At 40.4% G+C, this 13,301-nt stretch overlaps 1 pseudogene; it reads left to right on the top strand.

The window, feature by feature from the left end:
* The window catches only part of LOC108868551, a 29,175-nt pseudogene extending 16,179 nt beyond the window's left edge, over window positions 1-12,996 (top strand).
* Window positions 12,997-13,301: the final 305 nt, after the last annotated feature.

Raw genomic sequence — 13,301 nt, 5'->3', positions numbered from 1 at the left:
ATTCCATAATTTCCATTAGTGCATCCCACCATTCCATTCACACTTAAATGCCCATTATCCCATTTTTTTAGCTTTTAATTCCACACCATCCCATTATCCTTTACATCCACTAAACCATGCATCCACATTCACCTAAATAAACCCTAAATTACATCCACTAAACCATCCATCCCACCATTCCATTACCATCCACACCTTTTCCCTTCCACCAAATACCTTAAACAAACATCCATTAACACCCATTCTCTTCCTATAAATACCCATTCATTCCATTCTCCAAATCATCTCATTTTCCATTGTAATACACAAACACTTCTCCTTCTCCATCTTCTTCATTTCCACTCCATTCCACACTTCCATCCCCCCAACCAACCTATCCTTAAACCTTGTGCTACAACAACGAGGAAGAGAAGAGTGCCTAAACGTTCATACAATTCAAGTTTGAGCTGTTGGAATGTTTAGGTGTTTCTTTGATTTCAAAGTTTCATTTTAATTCTCTTTGTTTTGTACGTATAAGGAATGGAAGAGAAGAGTGCTTAAACGTTCATACAATTCAAGTTTTGAGTTGTTGGAATGTTTAGGTGTTTCTTTGATTTCAAAGTTATGAGGAACTAAACCCCCTTTAGCTAGGGGGTGATTCGAAACTATGTTTATATTTGCAATATGAATTGATTAACTTTCGTTGGAATTTCATAAGTTGTGGATTCAATTTGTTTAACCGTTTGATTGATAACTTATTTATGAATGTTTATTAAGAATGCGCACTTAATTTTCATGCATAAATATGACGCTAGAATATAAGTGATTTTCACCTAATCGTTATGAACTTATATTCACAAGTAGTGGAGGTTGCTTATAAACAATCGCGTTAAATGAATTCTTGGCACGAGTTTCATGCTCATCATAGTAACGAATGCCTCGTCAACACTTATAGTTTTCATAATGCTTAATGATCTTTGATTGTATCTTTATTGTGCTGTTCACGTAAAGGACTTTTGGAGAATGTTGTGAATTGCGTTGCGCAAACCCATCCAATTCATTAACTTAAGGAAAACTTGACGGTTAATTTAAGCGGACCTAATTAATCCGGAGTGTTGAGTTTCATAATTTATCGAAAGACCAACTGAGAATCAATCTTGTATGCAAGTATAACATGTGTGGAGATGAACCCCTTGGCTATTCCATCATCCATATTTTCATCTCATTCATATTTACGTTTTGCCTTTAATTACAATTTGTCCATTTAATTTAATCTCGTCCAAACACAATCCCCCCTTTACTTTATTGTCAAATTAGTTAGAAATCAATTTAGTTTGTGTTTTTAAAGAATTTTGAGTCTTTTGGTTTGTCTTAGTGTTTTAACGTTTAGTTTCACATTCTTTGAGTCTAGTTTAGTGTTTTATCTTGTTTTTACGTTTTTGAGTCAGTTTCCAAGGTTTTAGCAATCCCTCCTAATCCCCGGTCCAGAACGATCCCTACTTATACTTATACTACAATTGACAAAAAGAGGGTTTAATTTGTGTGCGTATAAATATCGCATCACTCCCCCATGATAGGGTGAAGCCGGTGTACAAGTCACAAACGATTGGAGTCCACCACGGTGGAAGGCCACGAAGAGATATTCAAAGCATCTCTCGCTTATCAACTTAATAATGGTTTGTTGAGGGTTTTAGGTCTCATCACATATAAACATACATTTTAATCCAATTAAAACATTTTGGTCCTATTACAACTATTGGTCCATTTGATTGATTTAGTTGTATATAATACTCCCACTAAGCTTTTAAAACGGTTTTTAAAGCAAGAGTATATGATACTACTAACATGAGGTTTGCATTCATTGATGGACTATATAGTTGCCTTAGGGCCTTAGGATGACTATGAACCTTTGATTCGATTCAACACGAGCCTAGTGTTGAATCTCGGTCTAGGGATGGAGATTGATTTTAGTTACGCGTTTAATCACATTAAGGCGTGTTGTCTTATTGGGCGTTGGACCCAACTACTCCAATTTCATGCATATCGAATAAAACAAGAAAGGAGTACTTCAAAGTAAATAAGAGCTTATGCTCTTTTACAACAATTGATCAAATCAAATTACTTTAAAGTAAAGAAGAGCTTATGCTCTTTTACAACAATTGATCATATCAAATTACAACCAAAATTTAATCTACACATTCCCATGGTTCAAACAAATTTGAAACGGCCTTTCACATAGCTCAATTATAGTAGGCTTAGGTTCATAATCACCCTTTCTTTAATTAATTAACGCTTTAACTAATTAAACTTGAATGCAACATTTTTCATTTGGTTTTTGTATCCATAGAATTGATTTAGATGGAGCTAAATGAAATGAAAATCCAATTCTCATTTAAAGAGACAAAACAATTTTTGTTCTCTACCTAATTTGGGCCAAAATGCTATGACCTCAACTTGTTTGGGCCATAGTGCAATTAACCTCAACTTTTGGGCTATTTTGCAAAAACTTAAACTTTTGGGGTCACTTTGTAAAAACACAAAAGTCCACTACTTCATGTAATTACAACTAGAACCCAAAAATTTCCACAAAAAATAAAACTTCATTAAAGGAGCAAAACAATTTGTCCTTTTAGTGATTTTGGACCTTTACGTAAAAACGTAAACTTTTGGGTCAAAATGCAAATACACAAAAGTATCAAAACTTTATATAATTGCACAAAAGCCCCACAAGGACCCTAATTGAGTAGGGTGGCTGATTTTGAAGCAAAGTAATAAAAAAAAATTCAAAGTTTTTTGTAAGTGGGGTGTGTGTAATGGAATAAATCATTACATACCTACCCACTAAAATTTCTTTAATTTTTTAAAACAAATATCTAATATATTTAAACATTAGAAATATTTCAAAACAAAAACTTTATGAAATAAATCAAAACTTTGAATCAAAACTCCAAACCTTTTGTTCTTGGCAAGAACATATCAAGAACAATGAAGAACATCCATGAAAACCCATAAGAGCTCCATGAACATTCTTCACCCAAAAACATACCAAAACCACTCAAACTTAAGGGAAATAACATACAACCATACTAGGGTACATAGGGGTTCCAAAAGTCACTTTAAAACACTTTTAACAAGTCAAACAAGAACCCAAAAATCCACCCTTTGGATTTGGCCGAATTTCCCCAAAAACATGGCACCAAATTTTAGCTCCAAAATTCATGCTCATATGAACTACATCTACAACATTTGAGATGGCAAATTTTCTAACAAAATTTACATTCAAAGAAGCAAGAATAAAGCTTGTAACAATTACAACATTCAAATCACAAACTATGAACTACAAAACCCAAAAGGATTCACCAACTACTAGACTTAGGCTCTTGATACCACTTGAAGGAAGATTTGTGAAAAACATGTTCATTTAAGCAACATCAATAGCATGCAATTAACAATTAAAGGCGGAATCATGCTTGTATGCACTTAAAACAAAACATTTACCCATGAAATTCAAAGCCTAGTAGATAGGTGAACCAAGACTCAACTCAAAACAAAGTGAGTTGAGAAATCAATACCTTTGTAGATTCCTCTTTGCATAAGCAAAGGCTAATCACCCAAAGAGAGGGCCTTCATTCCTTGCATCTTAGATCCATGGATTTGGATGGATGAAAAGGTTTCTCCAAGTTCCCAAAATTGAGAACCTCTAATTATTCATCACCAAGGCATAATGAAGAAGAAATGAGTGACCTTGGAGGAGTTTGATTGCTAGATGATCCCTCCAAGGTGGCCTAAATTTTAGAGAGAAAGGAGAGCTTGTGTTCTCATCCTTTCCCCAAAAATTACCATATGTAAATTTTAGGCTATAAAGTCCTTTATATAGTCCCTTCAAATAAGTGACCTAATGGACCAAAAGCCCTATTCTTCTAACATGGCAAGCCTATAGGGTTTATTGGGCTTTCAAGCCCTTTGTTTATTCAAGTTGTCATACAACTTGAGTTAATGGGCTTGACATTCAAATCCCATTAGGCCTTGCGGCCCAAAACTAACCCGAGGTCTTTAACGAACTTATTCGTTTGATTAATTAACATATTAATTAATCCTAGCCTTAGATAAATAATTAAACCATTTAATTATTCTTACTCATCTCCGTTGTTTCTTCAAACTCTACCTTACTCGGTGAACGATCCATTAGGTTCCTTTTAGCGAGGCAGTGGGCGATTAAAACTCTTTCTAATCGATTGTGAATTGAAACTTACTTTCAATTCTCCCGTTAGTGATAATACACTTTTAGGGCTTCCACAAACCATGGTTGACGCCTAGCAGCATGTCATGGTTACCCAAGCTAATCAGAAGAGGTGGAGAACCTATTCAGTTTTAGGATTACAAATGCAATACGGTCTTTCTCTAATACAATACTCTTGACCACATTGTTTGGTTTGATAGTTTATTCATGTCTACTATCCAATGGGAGTCTTGTGCTTATATGATTACCTTGAATGTGATTTGGAACACATTCCTAAATCTCATTCATACTTTGGCCAAAGATTCTTAATCATATCATAGAGTATTCTCCCTCAAACAGTTTGAAGGTTAGAGATCCCTTGTTGCGCATTCACTTGCCTCCATGACTAAGTGGCTTAACCCCAACGATGCCATGGACACCCTCCTGATGGAGTGACTTTGACATAATCAAAGATTAAGGACCTAACCACAAGACAACTGTGATGCCTCAGGTCAAAAGACTAATTTGCATTATCTCAACCATGAGTTCTCATGTGACATGAATATGAGAACGCTTCGTTGATCGTGTTCAGTGAACTCATTCTCTATTGAGCACCTACGTACTTGTCTTGATGTCACACACACCAATGACTCGAGACTAGTCACTCTCCCTGAGAGAAGACATAGCACGTACTGATCTTAACGGACTGTCAATGCCCAATTGACAATCCTATGATCAGGAACGTTTAGGATGTGTCAACGAAAGAATGGTCTCATGAATCTAACTTCTTTAGATCGCATTCTTCCAATCACATATTCCTTGGACTTATCGTTTAAGCATATAACATTTATATGAGACGGCTCAAACAATAATGTTTGCCCTTAATATTAAACTAGATTAGTTTAACATGTGAAATGTCCATAAAGTATCATCATATGAGTGGTTTTAGGGCACATTTCCAACAGCTGTAGCCTCAACCGTGTGTGAGGCAATTTGGTTAAGAAATCTGTTGAAGTCAGTGTGTCATCCACAAGTGGAATCGACTGTGATTCATGTGGATAACGTGTCTGCAATCAAACTTGCAAAGAATCCTGTTCAACATGGAAGGAGCAAGCACATTGATACCAGGTTCCATTTTCTAAGGGACCATGTGAAGCAAAAGACAATTGAGCTTGTCTATTGTCACACAAAGGAACAAGTGGCTGACATCTTCACTAAGCCACTACCAGTTGAATCATTCCAGTTATTGCGTGAAATGCTAGGCATGAAGGCGTTTTGATTTGAGGGGGCGTGTTGGAAATTCAAATAAAAACAGTCTGTAAAAAGGTTGCTGCTAGCTGGTAGTTTCTTTACAGGTTGTATCCACACATGCTGCAACTACAAAGACTAAAGTTTCCTCCATGTGCTAGCTGAAAGTGTGTTGAAAGACAGCAGAGATGTGAGCTGCTGTAGCTGTCCAAAGTTCACATGATCTGTTTGCATGTGTTATCTTATTGTTTATTCATTTTCTGCTTGTATAAATAAGCCTCCTTGCTAGGCTTTAGAATCATCCAATCCGAATCCCACTTCCAATTGTGAAGAAGCTTGTAAGCTTTCTTATTCCATCAGTTTGTAAACCTTTAGTCATATATCAAAATCCAAGTGTTTTGCCAAAGCTTGTTGCTTCCCTCCTTTCTCTATTTCTTTCTTTGTCCAATTTTATTGAGAGTGCAAAGTGAGAGGTGTGATAGAGTTTGTAAACTTATCACCCACATATTTTGGTATTGAGTAAGCAAACTCTAGTGAATACCAACAGAGCCCATGCGCCGTTCCGGCCCTTTTGGCTCCAAAAAAAGATAAGACATGGCGAATGTGTACGGACAGCATAGCGATAAACAAAATTACCATCAAATATCGCTTTCCCATTTCCCGTCTAGACGACATGTTGGATTTGTTAAGTAGTACCCAGGTGTTTTCAAAAATTGACTTGAGGTGCGGATATCACCAAATCAGAATCAAACCTGGTGACGAGTGGAAAACGGCCTTCAAAACAAGAGATGGATTATATGAATGGCTCGTCATGCCTTTTGGGTTATCAAACGCACCTAGTACATTCATGTGGTTGATGAATCAGATATTTCGACCTTTCATTGGTAAGTTTTTGGTGGTTTACTTCGATGATATTTTGATGTATAGCATGAATAAAGAGCAGCACATTGAGCACCTACGGCAAGTTCTACAAGTCCTGCACACTCAAAAGCTATATGCCAATCTCAAGAAATGTGACTTTTTGACTGATAATGTGATTTTTCTGGGATATGTTGTATCAAGCCAAGGAATTAAGGTTAATCCGAGCAAGGTGGATGCCATTCTTAATTGGCCAGCTCCTACGAACATCCGCGAGGTACGGAGTTTTCATGGTTTGGCCTCTTTTTATAGGAGGTTCATGTAAACACGAGAAATTCCTGAAACACAAGCGACAAGAATACGTGTACAAAATATATTTTTTTGTATTAATGATTTTGGGGTTACAATCTCTTTGTAATTTGGTCCTCTGATTCTATCTTCGTAGGGTGTGGGTTTGTGGATGAGTTGTTAATCCAAAGGGCCGTCGGGGCTTGATCTAAGGATGCACAGTTGATGAATGGATCTTCAAGGGGCGTTGGGCTTGATCTTGAAGGTTGATGGATGAACGGATCTTCAAGGGCTTTTGGGCTTAATCTTGAAGGATGAACGGATGTGTGGATTTGTTGAGGTTGTTGATCCAAAGGGGCCGTTGGGGCTTGATCTTAGGATGAACGGATCTTCAAGGGCTTCTGGGCTTAATCTTGAAGGATGAACGGATGTGTGGATTTGTTGAGGTTGTTGATCCAAAGGGGCCGTTGGGGCTTGATCTTAGGATGAACGGATGATGAGCGATGAACACTTTCTTCAAGGGCCGTCGGGGCTTGATCTTGAGTTGGTGGAAGTTCTTCAAGGGCCGTCGGGGCTTGAATCTTGAAGAACGGATGATGAACGATGAACACTTTCCTCAAGGGCCGTCGGGGCTTGATCTTGAGTTGGTGGAAGTTCTTCAAGGGCCGTCGGGGCTTGATCTTGAATTGAACGGATGGATGATGAACACTTTCCTCAAGGGCCGTCGGGGCTTGATCTTGAGTTGGTGGAAGTTCTTCAAGGGCCGTCGGGGCTTGATCTTGAAGGTGGATGATGAACGATGAACACTTTCCTCCAGGGCCGTCGGGGCTTGATCTTGAAGGTGGAAGTTCTTCAAGGGCCGTCGGGGCTTGAATCTTGAAGAACGATTTGACGAAGAACGAAGAGTGCTTTCTTGATCCTTCGGGATTTGCTTGAGAGCTTTAGAGTTTCAAGGCTTCTTTCTTTCTTCCTTCCTTCCTTTCTTCTCCTTCTTTTCCTTCTTTTCCTTCCTTCTTTTCTCTCCTTCTTTTCCTTCTTTTCCTTCCTTCTTTTCTCTCCTTCTTTTCCTTCTTTTCCTTCCTTCTTTTCTCTCCCCTAAATGAATGCATTGGCCTCCTATTTATAGAATTTCAAAACTTGATTTTTGGATTTAAATAATCAGATGAAATAAATCATTTCTGCCAGGTATTGACACGTGTCATATTTGATGACTTTTCCAATTTATTTCGATTTTTCGTTGAATCACACGCTACATATAAAATTTATGTGACACGTGAACATTGAAATTTTAATTATTGGTCAACATTCATTTCACCGAAATTTTGATGTCTACAAATGCCCCCACTTCAAGGCGCGTCGTAGACATGTGCTTGTCACGTGTGGAAGATGCGTTTTGAAGTCCCTTAATGTAGATGTCAACCCAAGGGCCGTCGAGGCTTGATCTTGAATTGGGCTGGAAATTTCTTCAAGGACCATCGAGGCTTGATCTTGAGCTTGACTGGAAGATTTTCTGGTTTCCTCCAATCGTTGATTTTCCACAGGCTTAATCTTGAACTGGGCTGGAGGATTCTTTTGGTCTCCTCCGAAGGTCTGAACTTACTCCTTTTATCTGGAGTTGAATTTGATTCAAGGGTGGTGAACACTTGATTTTGAATCGGGCTTGTGATTTCTTCAAGGGCCATCGAGGCTTGATCTTGAACTGGGCTGGAGAATTCTTTTGGTCTCCCCCTACCGTTGATTTTCCTTTGTGCTACTCTTGAATTGGGTAGCAGGATTCAGACACATGGCAGGCAAGCACGAGGTGGAAGTGATGACCTGTTTCTTTGTTCAATCTTTCCCCAATTCGTATTGAAGAGGGTAGATCGGAAAACTGACTCCAAGTGCCGTCTGATTGCTCTTTTCACTTTGCCATGCGAGTAATAACAAGGACAAAGGAAAGGACATGGAGAAAGCATGATATAAGATACCTTTGCTTTTGAAGAAGCAGCGAATGAATCAGCACATATATTTGTTGTGCTTGTCTCCACATGCTTTGATGTATCATTTTCACTTGTCTTACTTGCTCCCTTTGCAGAAGTGGTATTTCCTTATGCAGGTTTGGCATCTTCTCGTGTAGTATTTGTTCCCGATGCAGGAGTTGAATGCAACCTTTGCATTTAAATGGTGCTTCAAAACATTACTTCTCCGCGACGATGAGTACTCGAGAGCAATGCAAGGTAAGCAACCAGGCAAAGGTTCCAGGCAATCAATTCCAGGTCGGAAGTTTGATTTCAGGTTCCGACTGATAACTCTATTTCCCCTTCTCCTGCATGTAAGAGCAAGGACAAAGAAAAGGACAGGGAAAAAGCATGATATGAGATACCTTTGCTTTCGCCCTTGATGATATGAGATACTTTTGCTTTTGAAGAAGCGGTGAATGAATCAGCACATGCTTCCATCTACCGTTTCCTCCTGGGTCATCTGTACTCCAGGCATCTGGTATCATCTTTGGGGAAGAGGAAAAAATTGAGTGTTTTGAGATGTTTTGCTGGGAGTGTACTCTCGGAGGTGAGGAAGAGTTGGGCATTTTTTTTTTTCGCAGGTCTGCCTTGCCATAAAAGATGAAGGTCGACATATATAGGGATTTCCCAATAGCAAGTGGTGGTACTGTTCTTTTACCCTTGTCGACAAACGTTTTGATCCCGCAAATTCGGCTTTTTGAAATAGTGACGACTCTTCGATCTTTGAATACGCCTCTTTGACGCCTCTTCGATTTCTGAACGAGCGTCTCTTTTGACAAAGTGGCACGCGTTTTCTGAAAAGCAGAGAAAGCGTCGCCGAACTTTGCGCTCGTCAGCTAAAGATGTGTAGCTGCGATGATGACCTCCACGTGATCTTTTGACAAAGTGGCACCCGTGCTCTGAAAAGCCGCGAAAGCGTCGCCAGCCTCCACGTGTTTTCAACTTTGTCGGAAATCTTTTGACAAAGTTGAACACGTTTTCTGAAAAGCCGAGAAAGCGTCGCCTAACTTACGCCGGAAAATCCAGCTTTTGAGATTTGCAGAGCGATGTCTCTTCACTTTTGAATAAGCGGCCCTTCGATTTCTGAACCAACGCCTCTTTGATTCCTGAGGAAGTGCCTCTTCCTTTTTATAGAGGTATTGATCACCTGTAACATGCATACTTTGAAGGTTGCTCATTCCTGAAAATCATCTCCGGCCTTTTGAGTTTTAACTCCATCCACCCATCTCTTTTAACACCTTTGAAAAAATGGCTAACCCATCGAACCTTAGCTTAGAATTGAGTCTCAGCAGTGATCCGGTTGCGCCACTTCAAGGTAATGTATGGTGTCCTTCTTTCTTATCTTCTAACGGTCCTCTTACAGGTGAAGACTCCGTGATGCAGGACGCCACAACAGCTACAATAGTAGCTAGGAACCTCCTTACTCCAAAAGATAGTAGGCTGCTGTCAGGACGGTCCGATGAGTTGGCCGTTCAAGAGTCCCTCGCTCTTAGTGTTCAGTGTGCGGGCTCTGTGTCCAACATGGGCCAACGCCTGCTTGCTCGGTCCCGTCAAGTGGAATCATTGATGGCAGAGGTGGAAGATCTTAAGCAGGAGATTAAACAGCTTAAGTACGAGAATAGAAGTTTGCATGTGCTTGCAAATAACTATTCGTCGGGCATGAAGAGGAAGCTTGATGAGATGCAAGAATCTCAAGGTCGCGTTCAAAGTGACCGTCAAAGGCTTGCGTCTTTCTTCCAGAGGCACATTTTTCCGGCGTCATCAAGCGTTCCACCAAGTATTGGGGCCTCGAATGATCTATCTTCGGTGCTTCCCGCTCCTGGAGTTTGGCCAAGTAGTGGGGCTTCACGTGAACGACCTTTGTGAAAGCTCCATCTTTTTTTTTTTTTTTTTTTTTTTTTTTTTTTTTTTTTTTTTTTTTTACAAACTTGTAATTTCTGGAAAATCAATGAACATGCTTTGTTTTATTTAGTGTATTGTGCTAAATACAGAGAAAACATGTACATCACCGTCCATCATCATTTTTTTATTCTTTCCTTTGCTTTCGGTGGCGCTGATCCACCGTTCATTTATATATATATATTTCAGATGGTGCCAGAAGCACCACCATTGTTTTTTCTTTCTTTTTATTATATATATATATTTTTTTTTTTCTTTTTGCACATGGCTCCAGAAGCACCATCATTTTTTCTTTTTAATTTTTTTATTATTCTTTTAAAAGATGCTTCCCAGCATAATCATTACCACTTTTTTTTTTTTTTTTTTTTTTTTTTTTTTTTTTAATTATTATTTTGAAAGATGCTTCCCCGCATCATCATTTTTTTTTTCTTTATATGGCCATCTGCAAGATTGAGTTCGTGGGTGAAAACCCAGGCGAGTCCCAGAGAAGACGGAGGAGATCTTTGGATGTGAGTTGACAAACTTTGATTTTGTCAATCACATTCAAAGGCAGCAGCAGAGGCAAGCAGACGGATGAGATCTTTGGGTGTGAGTTGACAAACTTTGATTTTGTTGATCACATTCAAAGGCAGCAGCCATGGTGGAGGTGCAGAAACAGCCAGAGCTTGAGGGTAATGCAAAGCGTCGAGCTTCACGACCGGCTAGTCGTTTGACGGCGGTCACTGAAGTTTCTTCGCCGATTTTGATCATGGTGGCCAGAGTGAGGAGGTCGATGATCGAAGGAGGAGTGACCTCTCGGATTCTCAAGCCACACCCAGCTTCCTTTGCAGCTCCCAAAGTCGGAGCCTGGTCTCCCAGCGGATGGGGAAGCCCCTCCTCCGTGACCCCAAGTCCTGCCTGGAGCGGTGGAAGAACTAACTGAAGCCCGGCCTGAAGAAGGGCTCGCTCACCCCAGAGGAGCAGGCCCCCGTCGTCTCCCTCCAGGCAAAGCACGGCAACAAGTGGAAGAAGATCGCCGCCGAGCTCCCCGGCCGCACCCCTAAGCGCCTCGGCAAATGGTGGGAGGTCTTTAAGGAGAAGCAGCTCAAGTTGCAGTCTCAGAGGCAAAAGAACAAACACCTTCTGTGCAGTACATCGTCGTCGTCGACCCAGCTGCCACCGGATATGAATATTGCGGTCGCCGGAATTGGATCTCCGGAGAAGGCCGTTAAGGGTCCCTACGACCACATACTGAAAACCTTCGCCGGGAAATACATCGTTCAGCCAAAGGTTTACGGTGCTGCGTTCCAGTCCACCACCATGACGCAAGAACCCGACCCGGTACTTTCACTCGGGTCGGTCGGCTCCACCGCGACGTCCGTAACTGCACCTTCCGTTATGCCTCCGTGGATGAACATTAACCCGTCGTCAACAACGTCATCCACGTCCTCCACCACCCCTTCGCCTTCGGTGAGCTTGATGCTGTCTCCCTCCGATCCGGTTCCCGACACGGACCCGACCCGTTTTTATCAGATGGGCACTCTGATTCAGCTGTGCAAAGAGGTGGAGGAGGGGATGTAGAGCTGGATGCAGCAGAAGAAGGAGGCGACATGGCGGCTGAGCAGGCTAGCGCTTGAGATGACGGCTTCGAACGAGGAACGATCGACTGCGACCATTGCAAGCAGGTCGAGGCAACTTTCACTACCATTTCTCTCTGCTTTCTCAGATCAGAGAAAAATATGAATAAAAATTGATAAACATTTGATAAATTTGCAAAAAGCTTTGTATTTATAAAGCTTGGAAATTTTTTAATCGGATCTGCAAAAAATATCTGCCTTTCTTGCTCCCTTCTCACTCTTTAACTTGTTCGATTTTCCGGCGGACTCTGGTGAGTTTTCGGATCAAGATCGGAAGAAACTGATGAATCCTCCGGGGACGCACTCGCATAGAGAATTACCCTGAAACGAGCTCGAAGAGTAAGACTGCAACTGTTTTGGAACAGATCCGTTTAGCAAATTGTTGGATACATTGAACTGGTCGAGATTGGGCAGCTTCAGCTCTGGGATCGCCACCACGTTTGGCAGAGCTGCAATCAGATTAGCGAGCGGCAAGATCATCAAACTTGGCCTTTCCAGAAAGGATGTCATCGCGGAGAGCCTCGAGTTGAGAGACGACAGAGTCTCGGGTGGTGTTGCTGATGATCCGCCCCTCAGGATCCTTCCATGATGCCTTTCTTCTCGAACCCTGGTGCTTGATGAGTATATGGGACGCCCTCACCTGATTCCCCTCTGACGAGGACATTTTTGTCCTTTTGGTCTTTCGAGCAGCCTGCCTTTTTTCTTTGTCCTTGTCCGTGTGATCTGATGCACAGATCAAAGGAGCTGCTTTCTTACGCTTATGCCCGGACGAATCTATCTTTCCAGCTCAAACACACAATTTTGATAATGTTTGCTTGCCTGTAGTCGACAGACTTGCAACGAAGCAATCCAACGGCGGGTGTAGTGAAAGACCTGAGAGCGGGGGATAGGTGACTTGGGCCGAGGAGCTGCAAATGATGACTTGGAAAGCTTTTAATGACCAGGCCGATTTGGCCGCTGGGCTTAGATTTTAAGGACTTTTTGAATTTTTTTTTTTTTTTTTTTTTTTTTTTTTTTTTTTTTTTTTTTTTTACAGGATAGAGAATATATATATATTTTTTTTCTAATACATAGTAACATATTTTTTTTTTTTTTTTTTTTTTTTTTTTTTTTTTTTTTTTTTTTTTTTTTTTGAGTAGAGAATATATATATATATATATATAGTAACATATGTATTTTTTTTTTTTTTTCTTT

Source organism: the organism of the source record quoted next, unplaced genomic scaffold, assembly GCF_019419815.1.
Source record: "Pyrus x bretschneideri cultivar Hongxiangsu unplaced genomic scaffold, Pyrus_bretschneideri_v1 Contig316, whole genome shotgun sequence".
NCBI classification, from domain to species: Eukaryota; Viridiplantae; Streptophyta; class Magnoliopsida; order Rosales; family Rosaceae; genus Pyrus; species Pyrus x bretschneideri.
The sequence above is the reverse complement of the archived record's forward strand: the minus strand, read 5'-3'. Positions and strand labels throughout refer to the sequence as shown.